Here is a 17,965-nt window from a genome sequence, read left to right on the forward strand (position 1 = left end):
TTCTCCAACTGAGAGGAATCAAACCAAAGAGCATCTTCACTGAGATCTGGAACATCATTTGAACAATATTTCACACAATAAGGTTTTAGGATTATTTGTTTTCTGCTGGTTAGCTCCATCTCTGATTAGCTCTTTTGATATTTTTTAATATAATCTACAATCTATTGTTTTGTTATGAGAAAAAATAAGTTACAATTGTGCCATCCCGCAGAGTGACAGTTTCCTGATGGCTTCACTCTAATGATTTTTGCTCACTGTTGATCAGCAATATCTCTTTTACTGGTGTAATGGTCATGAGAAAGCAGCCTTGCATTGTCACAGTGACAACCGAGGATAACGTGGGAACTTCTGTGTCCTCAGCTTACCTCGTGACATAGAAAAACACTATTCTCTTGTCTTAGTTACACATCTTGTAATTGCAGGGGCTTGGGGCATTGGATTCAGAGACTCTCTTGAACTAATTGCTAACTCTTACAGCAACAGCAAGACTGTTTTGGCAGACTATTCCCTCTAAACTATCTCACCATAGTTAATACAGCACCTGTTACTACAACAACAAATTGTTTATTCATTGAGCCCAAGTATCCTCTATTTTTCTCTCATTGTTGATTTGCATGCTCTGCTTCTTTGCTTTGTAACCAAAAGCTGTCCCCTGTCCAGTACACGTGGACAAACTTTCTTGGATGTTCCTGGAGCATCCATCCAGCATAAGGACTAAATGTCACTTTCAGCACAAGTAATACCACAGAGCACATGTGTTGCACTGAAATATGAACACGGCAACACTTCAGCCAGGATCACAGACACATTGACAGGCACAGCTTTGACATTTGTACCCATTCTACTACGACCTACACAAGATCAAAGGCTTATGACTATGTTTTAAACCTCACTTTTGATCGGTCTTTTCAATTGCTAACATGAAACTCTTCCTTGCTCATTCAGATGACTTTTTTACCAATGAAATTTCATTGCATTTGCAGACGTATTTCCCCAGGGATTTTCTGGTGCCTCCTCCAGAAAGGGGTAAAGGTGGGGTGTGTGGGAATCAAATCAATGTTAAGTACTGCTTTAAATCAAACTTTGACCATAAATTTGATATTGAGCCTTTGGTAACACTCTTCTGTTCACCTACACTGGAGCATTACTGACTGAGGTATTCTGAAATAAATTTACATAAACCCAAACTTTTGTTCATATGTTGTATTGCACTTTAGCTGCCACCTCAACTTAAATGCTAAGCAAAAAGTGGAACAAAATTCTGCTAAGCAGACTGGTGACAGCATGGAAAGACATGCTTCTGGTGAACTCAGAGGAGCTTCCATGTTTATGCATGATTAGATGCTGATAATTACTTTATTACCAATAGAACTGTAATAAACTTCTAACTTGAACAAAAACTACAGGATACATTAGGCAACATAGAACAATTTTAGCTGGATCTTAGTTTTATGTACTTGCATTTCCAAGTAGTACTTCAGTCACACTAATTGCTTTTCTAAGGTCACCCCAGCCTAATGACCTGGTTAGCTTAACCTGAGACATGACTTCTTGAAAGAAACTGTCTCTGCAATAACTTCTCATTCCAAAATCTACAGATCTGCACAATGAACATTATCTTCTATACTACTATGAGCCAAGGTAAGTTGTCATAAGTGTGGGTTCCATTTAACCAGTTCACTCCATGAGATGTCTACAGAGAGTGTTTATTTCATCGAAAGACGACAGATAGTAGGGGGTTTCAGCCAGATCTTATAATGGGCTCACCTGAACTCAGGACAAGAAGTTTCTATGACTGAAGTCACAATTTGTTTTGACAGTGACTTTAGAGGACCCAGAATCACTGATGCTACTTTATGCAAAGTCTACTTTACCTTACACAGTGATTTTACCGATTCAAAGAGCTGTTATCTACATTAGCAACCTCTCTTCCCCCAACAGACCGCGCTGTCAATGTCTGCATTGCAAACACTGAAGCTGCATAGATCCTTCACATTTTGTTTTTGGTGTATATTGATATATGCTGTTTTATTCAGTTCTTGGATACTATTTGCATTAAGCCAACTAACTAAACTGAACAATAAAACCAACTTCCTGAATTCCAGTCTGGCATCACTAGTTTGAAACTTTCTCAAAACTCCTTAAATCATATGCAAATTAAATAACCTTTTTAGTTTTTACACAGGAAAAGACTAAACAAGACGCTTGTTACTACTAAACAGAAGGGGCAAAAAACTTGTCAACTGGAATACTCGAGACTGTCATCGATACTAATACTACTTTGAGATCTTCTATGAAACCACTTGCCTCAGATGTGAGTTCTGCATGGCAAGGTCTTTAAAGACAGTAAAGACAGCAAAAATGAAATGGTGGCAGCAGTATTGTCACTGCTGTTTGCAGAACAGCTTGTCACGTTCTGACAGTGCCAGACAGGCTAAAGTTGCAGGAAAGGCCAGCGATAATCGGAGTTGCCTTTTGGTTTTATGACTGCGGATGCGGCCAGCAGCTCGCTGGGAGCGCCGCGGGCCGAGCGGCGGGAGCCCCGCGCAGCGCCGGCGGGCCGGGCGCGGTGCCCGGGCAGGGCAGAGCCCGCTGCCATCGCTGACAGCCGCTCCCACAATGCACCCGCTCCCGCACACCGAGACATCGCTCAGGGCCCTGCACGCACTCACGGGCTCTGCCTGCGGCCAGCGCGCTCCGGCCGCGGCCCCGCTCCCGCACGCACGGCCCCCGCCCCCCCGGAACCAACTTACCCCCGAGTTACATCCCATTCACCGGGCTTCCTCTGCCGCCCCTCCTCGGCGCGCCTGCCTCCGCTGCTGCAGAGAGGCCACATATGTCTGCAAACACTTCTAGGCAGAAACCAGCCAGTGCAGAACAAAGACAGCCGGGGTTGCCTTCATCTCAGCACAAGGCAGCCAGTAGCTATTTTCAAGCTTGTTCGCTCTCCCCCTCTGAGGGCACCCTGCTCTGTTTCTCCCTCTCTCTCTCTCCTCTTTGCCTGTCCAGCTACTGCACAACACACATCAATTATTCATTGCTTGTCTCCCGGTTTCCAGGCAAAACCAATCACAGATGGAGTCTTGCTAATGGGCTCATGCCGTACTTGCCAACAGGCTATTTGTGCTCAAGCTACAACCCTCTAGAGACAATAAAGAGAATCAGGTTAAGCTTTAAAACTTCACACGTACGCGAACAGACCTAAAACGGCGATAGACATGTAAGCATCCCTATGACATTGCTTAGGAGTACGTCTTCGGCACGCAGCATGGCAGAAGGCTGCTGTAAATCTTCCGAGAGGGTTTTAAGAAAATCAAACACTCAGAAAAATCTCACCTCAGCTGCATGTTACTGATATTGATGGTTCTCTTTTCTGTCTCTACTGATCCATGTCTTGCTTTCCCATAACACAGAGAGGTACGTCCTTCTCTCATTCTGGTGCACACACGCGCACACACACACACACACACACACACACACGCAGCCACAGCCACTTTGCCAGAAGGAAGAGAGAGAAAGAGAGGAGGAAAAAAAAAAAACCACCCAGGCAGCTCACATTTCAAACTTGCAAGGAGGGGTGGTGCTTAAAACGCTAGGACAAAGCCTCTGTCTCTGGCACCCAGCCAAAATACTAAAATAAATCCCCTCGATCAATTAATTGGAAGCAACACTTGTTCGAGCCCGCGTAACAAACCATTAAGGGCACCGGGGCTGAAAAGTCTCGAGATTTGGGAAATCTTACACCCTCGCTTCCCCCCTACCCTGTTTGCTGAATGCTTTTGACGAAATCCATCAAACTAGTCATGCTAATTAGCGTCCAGGGCAGCCTCGGCGGCGGAGCAGCGCCCGGGGCGGGCGGCCCCCGCGGCCGGGAGTTTCCTTCCGGACCGGCCGCCGCCCCGGCCGGGAGGTACCGGCGGGCCGGGCAGGAGGTACCGGCGAGCCGGGCAGGAGGTACCGGAGGGCCGGCGGGGGAGGTCGCTGGAGCGGCGGCGCCGACTGCGGGCCCCAGGGCGCCCCAGCGCTCCCGCTCGGCGGAACGACGGGCGCCGTCCCTCCGCCGCCGGGGGAAACTGAGGCAGGCGGGCGGGGGCTGCCACCGGAACCGCTGTCACCTGCGGGACAGCCTGGCCCGGACAGGTCCCTTGGGCTGTGCTTGCGAGTTACGGTATTCACCTTTGCCGGCCGCGCAGCGCTCCCAAGACATCACCCGTTCCCACGCCACTGCCAGCTCAGGGCTGCCCATGGAAGAGTTTTAAGCATGTCCAGCTGTGCCTGCGGTGGTCAGCGTTTCAACTGACAGTGCCGAAGGGGAAAAAAAATAAAGCAACAAACGATCAACCCCCAGGAAGCTAACGTGACAATTCTTTGCTGCCTCTCAAAGGCAGAACTGGCAGTTTAAGTTGTGGCCAGCCGAGCACCAGCCTTTTCCTGCCACCCTCCTCGGTTCAGAGCCACTTCCTTCCCCGCACAACCTGCACAAAGGCACCTCCACCTCTTAAAGGCGCACCCGGCCCTCTGGCAGTGAAGCAGCCGGCAGATTCCAACGAGAAACAAACAAAACAAACAATAAAAACAGGAGGACTTGAAAAAAATACTGTTTCTCCAGAAAAATTCCTTTCAGTGAAAAAATGGCCCCAGCTTCCCTTGCCATGCTTACAGTCACTTAACTGTGCTTCCCAAACACCTTAGCAGAGAGTCGGCAACATGACAGATTGGAGCAGCAAACTATCAGAGATATCAAAGAGCAGCTCTTCTCTGAAAAATGATTCCACAAAAAAGCATTGTCAGATTTCATGTTCTTTTTTTTTTTTTTCCTTCCCCCCAGGGAATCCACTGCAAACAGGTAAGAGTTATGCCTGCTCTCACTTAACTTCCACTCCTGATGTAGGATCTCAAGGTCAGTCTGTCAGACAGGGTTATTGCTTTCTCTCCACAGCCATCAGACCAAGCAGACCAAGCAAAGCAAACCCTCCAGACTTCGTGCAATCTCAGAGCTGCACAAGTGTGGCTGAAGGAACACCTCACAACAACACAGCTGCTACAGGTGCTCCAGGACTGAGCACTGGACCAGCATCCATAGCAGACAGCCTGTACAGCCTGGGCAAGCCTTCAGCTAGGTCCTCAGAGATGCAGGTGTACCCATGGGGCTGCAGGAACAAACTCTTACACTAAATGTAGTTTCTGCTGCAGCTGGTCAAACTTCAGATTCAGCCACATGCAGTGAAAGTAAAGAACCTTACACGTTTTTTTCATTGCCTTTCAGAGTGGACCAATGCTTTAAGGAGGTATAAATTATACAGCTAGACTGGCAGAAGAGATATAGGAAGCACAAGTTTCAGGGGACTGTCAAAGCAATGAAAAGTATGCCAATAATCCAAAACAAGGACCAAACTGCCTTACTAATGTAAGTGCACTGAGTTCAGACTCGGTGGATGTGAATGAAATTAGTAATTGCTCTAACGCTACATGAATTCTTGATAGAATGAACATTTCTGTGCTTGTTTCAAGTTTTATTGCATTTAAGGTGTTTTCACACAATTCATAAGATATCAGGGTGTTTTTTTTGTAGTTGGAAAAAACACATAAAGCAGCAACAAAAATGTATCAGGTGATCACGAGGTCCCAGATACTGAGACTGGTTCCTTCCTCATACAAGCCCAAATTAAGTTATTTTCTGAGGGTGAAAAGTAATTTTATTTTTTTCTGTATAGAAAACACATTCCCAAGCATGCTGTTTTTTTTCTCTACCTACCATCATAAGTAGTATCTCTCTGCAATTAAATTGCTCTCTCTAGTGTAACAGTCTAAGTTTCTCTTTTAAAGCTGCCTGTCTTTTCAGAGGAAGTGGTTTACAGTAGACAAATCACTTATCTAAAAATTATGTACTTACTTCTCCTTTGACAAATCTTCAGCAGGTTTCTAATCCCACCCTGCCACTTGAAATATCACTTTCTGTGATGACATTTGAGTCACAGTTGTCAGAAGCATCAGGCTCTGTAGTCAAATGGATTAAATCACACTTCATAGCATGCAGTATTTTGAAGAAGGAGTGGTTTATCATTTGTAGAAATTAATCATAACAGTTTTTTCTCTAGGGCAAATTCCCAATCATTTTTAAAGATTACTATGTTTAAGCCCCTCTGACAGCAGTATGTCAAATTACATCACAAGGAAGGTTATTTTCAGGCAATGATAACTATTAACACAACTCACTTAAGACACATACTACTGGGAGAAGTGGGTCTGTACTGGGAAGCACCTTTTTTATGTGGGGATGGGAGAACAGGCTCTTTGGCTGTGCTTTGCGTGGCTCTGTTGAGGCCCCAGGGATCCCATTGTCTGGGGGTGTGCCTGCTGCTGGCTCTTGTCCCAGCTCAGCCTCACAGGGGAGGGGGAAACAGGTCAGAACTCAAACAACTTTGAGTTCTACAGGAGGGGAAAGAGGAGACACTTGGACCACCTCTAGCTGACTAAGGAGGAGAGTTGGAAGATTTTCAGAGAAGTCCTGTTTATCTCAAAGCAGGAGGCAACGTTTGTCTGTTTAGCACACACAGTCGGTGCGAAACAGTATTACAGACAAACTTTCTAAATCCCAATCCTGTCAGTCAATGCTTGGCACAGGAGCAAACCATGTCTTATGGTACTGCTCATTGCTCTCCATGCCAAGATACCTCTCTGAAGGAGTGTATTTTTAAGAAGTCAGAAGCCTGTCCTTAAGTTGAGATGATGCAATAGACATGCCCATGGAACACCAATTTTTCATGGTGAACAAGCTAATGATGTGAACAACTTTCGTATGTTCAGGTGCTTTTGACTGCTCAACATGAACAGCGTGATGCGTGTTTTCACTACTTCAAGTGAGGTAGCCTTTGGGCATAATTCTCACTTCTCTTCTGCCTTGCCCTCTTTGGTGATATGCAAGAAATTAATCAAATAGATCAACACCTGTAATAAAGATGCAGATCACCAACAGTGAAAGAAGGAGAGGCTGCAGAGGGGTGGAGAACAAATCACCCATCTGGATACTTCAGTATCAAGTAGACTCTACACAGAGGGACTGCATCATGTTCTACTGGAATATCATTGTGAGAGGTATGCTGAGAAAAGAGCAGAGAAAGAAAGCATAAATGGGTAAGGAAAATCTCTTCAAGTAGCTGTAATAGCAGTTATTGCCCACTGACTCATAATATAATCCTTTAGCAATGCAAATTTTCTATGACCAAAGATTTAAAGGTTTATCTCGGGGACCAATCTTTATTCATCTGAGTTTTGCTGCACTGCTGAACACAGCAGGGTAGTTCCTTACAATATTTGTCTAGAGCAGGTTATTTGCCCAAGAATTAGTTCCCTTGATATGTATATATTTTACTGTTGATTCAAAGGATTCAAAAATCTCTTTAGAAGGCTTACAATTACATAGTTGAAATACACAGAATACATGGATCAGTGGCCTTGTCGATTTTTCCTAATGTTTCACAGTAGGTTGAATCAGTTGAAGCTGTCATAAATCTAAGGGCTGCATCCCAGTAAAAAACCAACCATGTATTTGAAAAAACAAAAATTGAAATCCTCTGACTGTGCATCAAGTGGCTTTCATGCATAACCCATTTTTACATAATGAAATAAACTCCTTCTAAAAAGATGTGTGGAAGGAAAACCCAGTATTTAAAAGTAAAGTAAAAGGAGACCTTTTCACACGGTTTTGTCCTATCCTGTTTAAGTAAGAGATTACTACATTGCAAAGAATTTTATGACTAAGGTACATACCCTTTGGTCCCCCTCTGCATTAGGGTTTATAAAGCAAAGGTAGGGAAGTTACAAAAGGTAGGGTTTTTTTCCTGCTGCCCATGACCACTGTTTGCTTGCAGCCCTTGGTAATGAAATGTTTTGATGAAGCCTCTGATCTAAACCTGGAAACACCAAATGCTGTTTTGGATGCACACAGCAATTGGGCCAGAACACTCAAAATCTTCTGAAAGACACGCCCTATTTAACTTTCAAGACCATAGAAATGCTCACGTTCTTGTTACCCTATTACAAAACAATACTCCTTCAACTCTCAGCAAAGGCTCAGGACAGACCTTTGGGCACCCTGATGAACACCTCTGTCAATTGCCAAAATATTTGGAAAAGGAGACCTTAAGTCCATCTAATAATGTTGCAATTTTCTAATCTCTATTTCCTTCATTCTTTCTTTTAATTTAATGCCTTTACCATGTGCAGAAAAACAAGATAATCTATAAAATTACAATGCGAAAAACCACTCAGAAATACACATTGAAGCCATTCACTATGTTTGTATCTTTGGTTCTCTTCACATCTATACTTTCACGCAAAACTGCGAAGCAAAAGTAACCAAAGCATGCAGAAATAAAGGACGAAGTAGAGGAAGGAAAAATCACATGTGTAATGAAGTGTGGCAGTCAGAAGAGAGGCTTTACAGGCCTAAGGTATCACTGTAGTGATGGCCTCAGCTCAGAGTTGTCCCCAGCACTATCTCAAGCACAGCAGAGCCACTGCAGCTGTGCCCTCACAACCTGACTTGTTCATCAGGCAATTTTAAAGACAGATGCAACATACCCCACCTGTGATGCTCTGCCCTTATTTTAATGTATCTATTTTTGCTACAAATGCTAATGTTTGTTTTAAAATCTGCTTTTCATTACATGGGAGCTTCATTATTTTTCTAACTTTTGAATGTTTCTAGTGGAATTCCTTGGTAAACTGGTGCATGGCAAAAATGGCTTTCAGTGCCTCTTTTGGCATCTGGGCTAGAGCTCATGACATTTCTAGAAAATCAGAAAGAAATCAGAATTAACTGAAGTCCTTTCCATTCAACATCCATTTTTTCAGCATGATCAAGTGGATTTCTAAAACATCCATGTTTTCACTAAGTTTTGATAAAATATTTCTATACCACATCTTGTAAACTGCTTGATTGTCCTCATGTAGTTGAGACATTTTTAACCTTCTACCACTTTGGGGGAATATCTGATGAACCGTTCTTTAGATTTCAAACAAATCTTTCAGCATCTGTATGTTCTGCAAAATACTAAAAACTTTGTTATAACAAAACAAGACTTTCAAATGCAACAAGGACTATTACCTCTCTAGGAAAGTTTTAGTATGCATTTCAAGAAAACATTTTTTCTTCTGCATTTCAAGATGGTTAAGAATATATTCTCCCAAAAAAAACCTTGGTTTTATTGAGCATATAGGAGAAGCCCCACCTCTGGCAAGCTGTGGGTTAATTAGAGCTAAGCTTTCTCTCTCCCTGATTAATTGTTCAAGGGGATAAGGAGGCAGCTCTGAAGACAGCAACTTAATCAGGTCTCAGTGAAAGAAGATAGAAAACTATTAGAACAGCATCTTGTGAGGCAATGTAGAACTAATGGGATGCAAAAGAGTAAATGAAACTGAAGCTTGGAAAGTAGAAGACCTGCTAGGGCTCCTGAACACTTCTTGGCATTGTAAATCCAGTCTGAACTGTTTTGACTCTTCACAATTATTTTCCAGAAATATAAATTGCATTAATATTCCTCATTAAGATCTCAAAAGAATAAGCCCTCCACGAATAGTCAATCCCAGTGACTTTTTTCTTTTATCTTTTCCTTCTAAGCCTTCACATCCAGTTGACACTTCATATGCCAGCCCCATCACAGCAGTGTGAGGAGCTGCTGCTCTGGTTTCCTGGCTCAGCTGGAGATGTCTTCCCCCCCTGCATGAGAACCCCTGCATGGGACATAAATGCAATAAGAAGAGATGTAGAGAAGATATGTTCTTCATCACCCTCACTCTTTACGTTCTATACATTGGAAAGTTCACGACAGAACTTTTTCTCTGTGCTATGAGTGAATTGTGAGAGTCTTAAAATAAGAAAGTTTTTTATGTTGTTTTTTTTTTTTTTAATTTTAAAAAACTCTATGAAAACAACATGGAATGTCACTTTCTTCAAATCAATTGTGGAGTGTAGAAAACCATCCAAAGTGCACTCATATGTTTCATGACGCCATATCAAACATATATAATATATAATAATCAAATAGATAAAAGTCCAAAGTTACAAATTAAAATAAGAGTTACAAATTGGTGGCTATGCATCACTGTCTTGGAAAGCTTCCATTCTGGAATACAAAGACATTAATCATTTGGAGGCCAGCTCATGCTTCTAGCCTTGTATTTAAACAACCCCATGTACCACCATCATACACTTTTTGTATCAATCTGCCAGAAAGCCATACAGAGTTATTTTTAGAGGACTATGAGATAAAGTACAGTTCAGCTTGCTAAGTAGCCTAATAAGGCAAAATGCTCTTGGTGAAGACCAAATGCAGTCACTGTCACTCTTTCCCTCATACTCTAATCAATTTCTATGAGCATCCCTTCATTTTTCCCACTTACTGAGGGTTACTGTATTAGCAACAGGATAGAACTACAGGGAGAGAGGTATTCTTTATTGTTTTCTTGGTTTTGATAATCAGAGTGATTGAAGAAAAAATGGAATGGTCTGAAAAGAAAGTGACTTTACTCAGAGTTAAAGAAACCTCCTAGTAGACAATCATTTTAAGAGAAACAATAGCTTAACATGAAGTTTTGCTTTCAGAAACTGACAAACTTGGCTCTCAGTCAACTCCAAATACTTTGAACCTCAAAGCTTCAAAGCAGATATAAAGGACTCTCAGAGAGTATCGGTATGCTTAAATACTAACAAGAATCTTAAAACTAAAAAAGTTCCCAAATCTATGCTCTGAGAAAAATACTCATTTTGACATGTTAATGCTAGGAGGAGGGTGATGGTTAATGCTGGAGGGGGGTGATTCTGTAGCAATTTATGAGAACAGGATTAAACCCAGCAATTAACACATGTTTCTATCTTTAGTAATTATTCATATACCTGTTCAGCTGATTATAAGTCATAGCTCCAGGCTGTCTGCCTGCACTGCTAGGACACAGACAGCAACCTTTGCTAAATTGACTCCACTGGCTAGGCTCATGCTGCAGGAGCTGTTTTCAAGGACAGATGTACAATGTTATATGGGTAAAGAGAGGAGCAAATTAAAGATGGGTGTTCTGTCAGGAAAAGGACTGAAGAACTTGTGTCAGCATTTCTCTACATTAATAGGCCCTTAGATTTTTAACCCTTCACTACCTATTAGTTAGATTTAAGAAGAACTTTCCTTATTATACAGATAGCATAATTACATCTTCTCAAATAAAACAATGAAAATACAATAGTTAAGAGCAAAATACAAGGGCATGCAAGATAAATAACCATATGCCTACATATAGATAAAGAGGGATACCATTAAGAGAAATCAATCCCTCTTAAACTGTGAGACATTTTAAAGCATCATAGCTTGTGGGTTAAGCAAGCTGAGTACAGTAGAACACGAAGTTACCAAAACATATTATAACCACATGAAAGTATCACTCACTTTGGGACCACCAATATATACCTGGCACATTCCTACCAAACAGCTACATTCACATTTTTTCTTTTTTCTTTTTACCATCTTCTGTATATTTGTCTCTAAAGCAGTCTATATATTTCTTTACAGGAGGCTGAAAGTCTTCTAGGCCTGAGAAATATTTAGCAGTAGAATCAGAGAGGACAGCCCTGCTGCCAGTTCCTACCAAGCACAGACAGCTCATACTGGCAAGAGGTTATGCCTTATACTGCCCTTATTGGGCTCTCACTGATATTAAATTTACAATTGAGGGTTTATGTGATACCACTTAAAGAGGGCTTCTGGCATGCATATAAACACATCCTGTTTTACTGGAGGATTTCTAGCATAGATCTAGCCCACTTTGAGTCTAAGAGCAAGTCTACACCTTGGAATGTTCACACTTCAAGATTTTCTAATAACTACATCCATCTGTTAAATAATTTACATTCTGATAGAATATGAAGCAATATTATAGCAACAAAAATATACATTTCCATAATCTGGAAAATATCCAACAGTATTTAACACTGTTTCTTACTTCTCTCCTGCAACATGACATGGAGAGTTTCACAAAAGTTGTGCTTTTATAATGTACAGGTACCAGAACAGAATCTTGTCTCAAGAGGCACTTTGAAATAGCATGATCAAGTCTAGAATCCTTTCCCTGTGAGTAACAGGAACTATCCTCTTTTTAATCAATATGCAGCAGTTGAGTCTCTCTGTCCACTGTTACCTTAGTGGGCTGACTGTCCTCAGTCAAAAGACTGAGTGTTAAGGCTTAAATATTTCACTGCAGAAGCTTTAAAATGGGAAGTTTAATGGTGAGCTATTTTTAATGAAGCCTTCAAAGTAAAATCAGGAATATTTTGCATGTTTCCTTAGGCCATAAATGTGGCTTTACTTTTTGTTTCATATTTAAATCCACTCTTAAGTAAACATTACAGTTGAAAATATTCTTTGGAGGCTTAACCAGACAACTGTATTTGAATCACTTAATTTCTTTTAATTACTTAAAGTACTTCAAGAACACATACTCAAGTATCTCCTCTAACTACAAAAACTGAAGTGAAAGTTCAGGTGCAGTGAGACCAGCTTAAATGAGAGAGTACAACTTGGAGAAGATGAGAAAATAAAATTTTGGGTACTTCAACTTCAGAAAGCATAATTTGGTCTGATTTTCTGAAAATGCTAAATCTTTTGCTGCTAGAAGTTATGCATCTTTAACAGATTTTCAGTTCAGCACATCCAAGAACTGAGAAACCACAAGTCATTACCACAGCTTTTAACTTTTGGCCAAACAGTCAATGTCAACTCTCCAAACTATTTACTGACTACTGCACCTTTATAATCAACATCTTGAATTGAATTGGAAAAATCTTGAATTGAAAAAAGTGCTGGCAGGTTATTTAAGTGAGGCTTAACGCACTTTAGTGTTACTCTGTAGGCCACCTATCTGGGCCTGGAAGATGTGCTTTTGGAAAAATGCTGTGTGGGCTTTAACATTTAAACTCAAGTTAAAAATTGTCTTGAAGGAGATGTAATATACTTTCATACCTGCAAAGAAAAGCTAGCAGAGTGAAAGCAAATTGTTTTTACCAAAGTTAAAATAAATAAAGTTATGAAAGTTACATTTCTTTTTACTTTAGGCAAGGCAATATTAGATGTATTTACAGAAATCAACATAAATAGAAAAAAAAATCCGCTTTTGCTTTAAGATGATTTCTGTGATTCTTAGAAATGACAAACCTTCACGAGGCAGGGACTTTCCAAAAGGAAAGATGAAACTTCTACAGTGCCTCAGATCTCATCAAAACCATTTCTATTTTCTCATGTATAGGATGTCCTCTCCAAATTGCCTTTCTCTTGCTTTGAATCACCTTTACCTCTCTGAAGACATTCTTCTGGGTGAAGGCCTATGATTTTAATATTTATAGCCCTGACAAAATTAAGGGTTTATATTCTAGTACTATCTGCACTCTCATCTGCTACATCTTTCTGGGGTTTAATGGTAGCTCTTATCTCTACTGAAGGAGCCAAGTTTAGTGACCTGAGTCTCCTCACTTCAATCAGATCAGATCACAGGGGTCTGCCATAAACTCCTGTATCAAAGTCAGAGGGGGGGAAACGGAAGTCAGTTTTACAAAGCCAGAGCAAAGAAGTTAATGAGTAACTTTCAATACCACTCCTCAACAGCTTCCTCATTTAGTAGATAGAAATGACTATTTCAGCAAGCTGAGAAGATTTATATGCCTTCTAACTCTCTTAGTAATCTTGTCATACTCCTGGGACTAAGGCGGAGAGAGAGGCAAAGATAAAATCAGTTTGTAATTTTTTTTACACTGATGCAAAGGGGCAGATGGGAGACAGATAACCCTAGTTTCTCAATAACCCTCAATATATCACTTCCGTGCTCCTATTCCTATTTCAGATACATGCCACTGACTGCAAACCATCTCCTGCTACGCTATAAGCAAACAATTTCAAGTGTACAGCACAGTTTTATTCTTCCACATGAGATAAACAGACTGTTTCTTAGGTTCTCTATGAAAACAAGAAAGATTCACTTCATTTTTGTTAGCAATTCCTCTACAGAAAAAACTTTAAGGAGTAGTCTACATGAGTGTAGGTGATCACTCTTGCTTCAGTTTTCTTATTGGCTTCCAGGGAATGTCATATATGGTAACATTTCTCACCCAGTGATGCCTATTGGCCTGTACTGACTCCATTGGTCTCTGGGTGAGAAAAAAAATACACATACACACATATACTTGTTTTGTTTTTTTTCTGTTGCAGCTTCATTTACGTTACTGAATACTTTTTCCAAAATAAAGTAATAGAGCAATCAAGAAAAAAAGCCCTATGCATTTAAATTTAAATTTGCAGCCATTTAAAAGCAAAAGCAGCAGACCCATGCAAGTAGTTTCGATACTCGTGGAATAAACATACAAGTTCTGCCACTCCGTGATGAGAAATGAAGAAAACCAAACCATGGATCAAATCAACATTTTGTTTTAAGTATCACCAGTGCTACAGGGAGAGGTGAACTGAACTGAAGATGTATGGGGTCCAATGTAGGTGACTTTCTTATGACTAATCACTGGAGTAACACTACTGCACTACCTCCTAACACAAGGAGGATTAGAATACTATCATAACAGAAATGATCAGTACTATTTGTTAACTTTTAGCTTTAAAAGTACAACTAAGTTCTTAAGACTATGACACTGCTTTATACAACAGCAAGAATAATTCACAGGCATAAAAAAAGGGGCCTGAATCCCTACAGAATGCCACAGGAGGCAAGTAACCATCTCAAACCTACTAAAATGTGTAACACAATTTACATGATTCTGATAAAATATTTATATTGCTTTCAGACAAAGTATTGACTGAGATATCTTATTTCATCAAAAACATGAAAACATTCTCTAAATAATTACATCAGATTAAAGAGCTGATATTTAAGCAACAATGCTTTTTCAGGGTACTTATCCTGAAGACAGAGGAATGCAAAGGTAAGGAAAAAAAACCTGTGAGAAGATATCACTTCTGTAGTGTGCATAACATTACTGAAGATGACTGTGTCAATCAGCTGCAATGCAAGCCAGCAAGGAAGCTCAAACACAGAGTGTAAATCTGAAGGAAAATCCATACATTCTTTTAACTACCGGAGCAGCAAGTGGTGCCTTTGGGAGGAGCAACCAAGGCAGGAGGAGCAGCCACCCCTGTTCTTGCCTTCTGGGAGGGAGCAGCAAGGAGAAGGAACAGCTTTCGAGACTGAGGTGTGCTTTGGGGAGGCAGTCACACTGGGGATTCCTCCAAATTAGACCAAATTCTCCCAAGCAACCTGGCACACTTTCCTTTCTGCACTTATAAAAGGAAAAAAGACAGAGACATAGAAAAGAAGGCATTTTTGCCCAGTCTTTTATGAAATAAAAGCAGTACCCAACCCCAAATACAATTGGTTTTATTTACAGAGACAGTAAACAGAGAGCTGAAAAAGGAAAGAAGTCACTGTCGCCACTTGAGCCCTGTTTGGGAGGAATTCAACACATTAATGTAATCGATTACACCAGTGCTTAACAGCAAATCCACTGCCTGCCTGCTAGCCTCACTTCAGGCAATAGACAGCACAGGGCTGTTGGTGTATCCCATAGGCAGAGGGTGAGCAGGTCACCGTGCTCTGGGGGACACTGAGTCAGGCACTGATACAGAGCACTCCATCTCCTGTGGCAAGACTGGCTCCCTTCTGCCACTGCACTGCCCTGAACAGTCTCATAAAAACATGATCCTTAAACTGAGATGCTTGGTTAAATTGGGTTTCTGACTGCTCTCAGACAAGATCTCACGGTGGCAAGTTGTAATTAGCCTAAAAGCTTTTGTAACTGAGTTAACACTGTCCATTTCCACAGGAGGTACCTCACTTTTAAGAACACATCTCAAATCCGGGAGGAAGCTTCATGACCATAAACTCTGTAAATTCTTTATCTTCTCTCTCAAAAAAGGCACCAGCAGAAAAACAATGGTGTAATAAAGGCAGTGGGGAGACTCAAGAAAGCAGTTCCCAGTTCTCCAACAGGGTTTACTCAGTTCCCACCTCTTCTTTTTCAGCCCTTGCCTTCCTCTACCCTCTTTCCTGTCTATCTCAGTAAAAGCTATTCATAGGAAGGACCTTCAAAATGTGTGCAGACTTCCTTAGCACAAGTGGCACTGATCTCATATGGGACCTATGAGAGCACCAGTGAGTAACACTACAGCCAACCAGTGCTGCATCAGAGCACCAGAAAAACCACAGATTCCATCCTTTGAAAACTCTGCTTGGCAGCACTGACACAGCAAAGCACATCATTCTGCCACCACCTGCCCGCATGTCTGCAGGCTGAGATGTAACAAAGGAGTAACAACCTACAGAATGATACTATCTAACAGCACAGTACCTCAAAAACATGCACACACAAACTCTTGTACGTATTTTGAGTTCATTTTCGTTTTTACATTTTAATTTAGCTGTAAATTGATGAATTTCTATCAGCAGAGCTTTTTTTTGCCACTGCTTCTTTTTTATTGGTTTCTCCCCCATGACACAAATGCATTATTTTTCTCTGACATCTTCAGAAATTAATTTCTTTTAATCTTTTGTTACTTTTACCTAATGTCATCAATATTCAATATTCTACCTTTGAAAATCAATTTTTTCTATTTTTCAATTTTTTCTATTATTTTCTCCATTCCTCTCCCAGTTATGGTACTGTTATTACCATTTATTCACAGTCGCTTTTTCTCCTGCATACATCTACCCTGTGGCCAGTCCAGGAAAAGACTACTAGGCATTGATCAAAGAATCAGACTGGCTACATTAATCCTCATTTGGTACAACAGACATGCTGCACCAAATTTTAAAACGAAAATAAGATTAAAAAATAAAATAATAAAATAAAATAAAAGTCTTTATAATATGAAAATAGAGTGGGTTTTTTTATATTCCCCCTAATTAAATAGTAAAGTTACCATATCAGCTCACTTCACTACTTTTGAACTAAGAAGACCCTAAGTGAACAGCAAATAACCCTTAGATGGTAGAGCAAATGACAATTGTGGACAAGAGACATCCAAAGTACTTACACAGAAGATGAAGCGAATTCTTAAACGTGTACTTGAAACCAGTGTACTTAAAGCCCCCAATGTCCCCCATGGAGTTCAATAAGCAGAGCAATTTCTCACTGACTGTGCATTAAAAGCTGAGGCAAGGGAAAAGGTTTCCATCATATCTACTAACAAAAACTGTTGGTGAGTACATTGGACTTTCTGACATATGTGGCCTTACACTTTGTCACTTTGGAGCAGATGTTTAATTGGGAGGAAGTGATTTTAAATATCTGTAGCCAACATCTGAGAAGGTGGATGAAGACCACACAGAGCCCTGAGGAAATTAAAAGTCTATGCAATTATGTCACTTCCCAGTATGACTATTTAGGAGAATTTAAAAAATAAACAAAATCAGAATTTTCAATAGGGAGCCTTCAAAAACCTTCCTCTCCTCTCACCTGCCTTCCTGTGCCTTAGAAAATAATTGGTAACTGAGGAGATATCAAGTCCATTAAACAAGGTTTGACCAACAAGAGATACTGCATTCCTTCAAGGAAAAAAAACCCAGGGAAAACCCCACCAATTTAATATCAAGCCTTTAAACCCTTAGGGAAACAAAGCAAAACTGAGTAAATATTTAAAATGTAAAACATTACTCAGTTCTAGTGGGTCTCAGGTGTACTGAAACAACCCAGGTTTAGCAACTACACCTGCAGCAAAACAAACTACAACAGCAAAAGTCTTCCACCGAGAAGAGCCAGGGGACAGACTCCCCAAAATCCAAGTCCCCAACTTGCAATGGCATTGCTGGTGCTGACCCCCAGACCACAGCAACTGGCTGCCTCCTGATTTCTAGTTACATCTTTCAGAAGCCAGGTTCTTCACAGAAGAGCCCAGATAAATAAGAACATCCAGCTAAGGTTTTC

At 40.9% G+C, this 17,965-nt stretch overlaps 1 protein-coding gene across 9 annotated transcripts in view; it reads right to left on the reverse strand.

Annotated features, from left to right (window-relative positions):
- The window catches only part of ZMIZ1 (zinc finger MIZ-type containing 1), a 341,983-nt gene that overhangs the window by 89,408 nt on the left and 234,610 nt on the right, over positions 1–17,965 (reverse strand). Inside the window, exon 1 of one of the 9 annotated variants that reach the window (XM_058840881.1) lies at positions 3,337–3,475. The exons of the other annotated variants lie outside the window; for them this stretch is intronic. The gene's annotated coding sequence lies outside the window, so the exon portion shown is untranslated. Of the gene's footprint in view, positions 1–3,336; positions 3,476–17,965 lie in introns of those variants that run through there. 9 annotated transcript variants of the gene reach the window in all.

This window comes from Poecile atricapillus, chromosome 6 (assembly GCF_030490865.1).
Source record: "Poecile atricapillus isolate bPoeAtr1 chromosome 6, bPoeAtr1.hap1, whole genome shotgun sequence".
Classification (NCBI taxonomy): Eukaryota; Metazoa; Chordata; class Aves; order Passeriformes; family Paridae; genus Poecile; species Poecile atricapillus.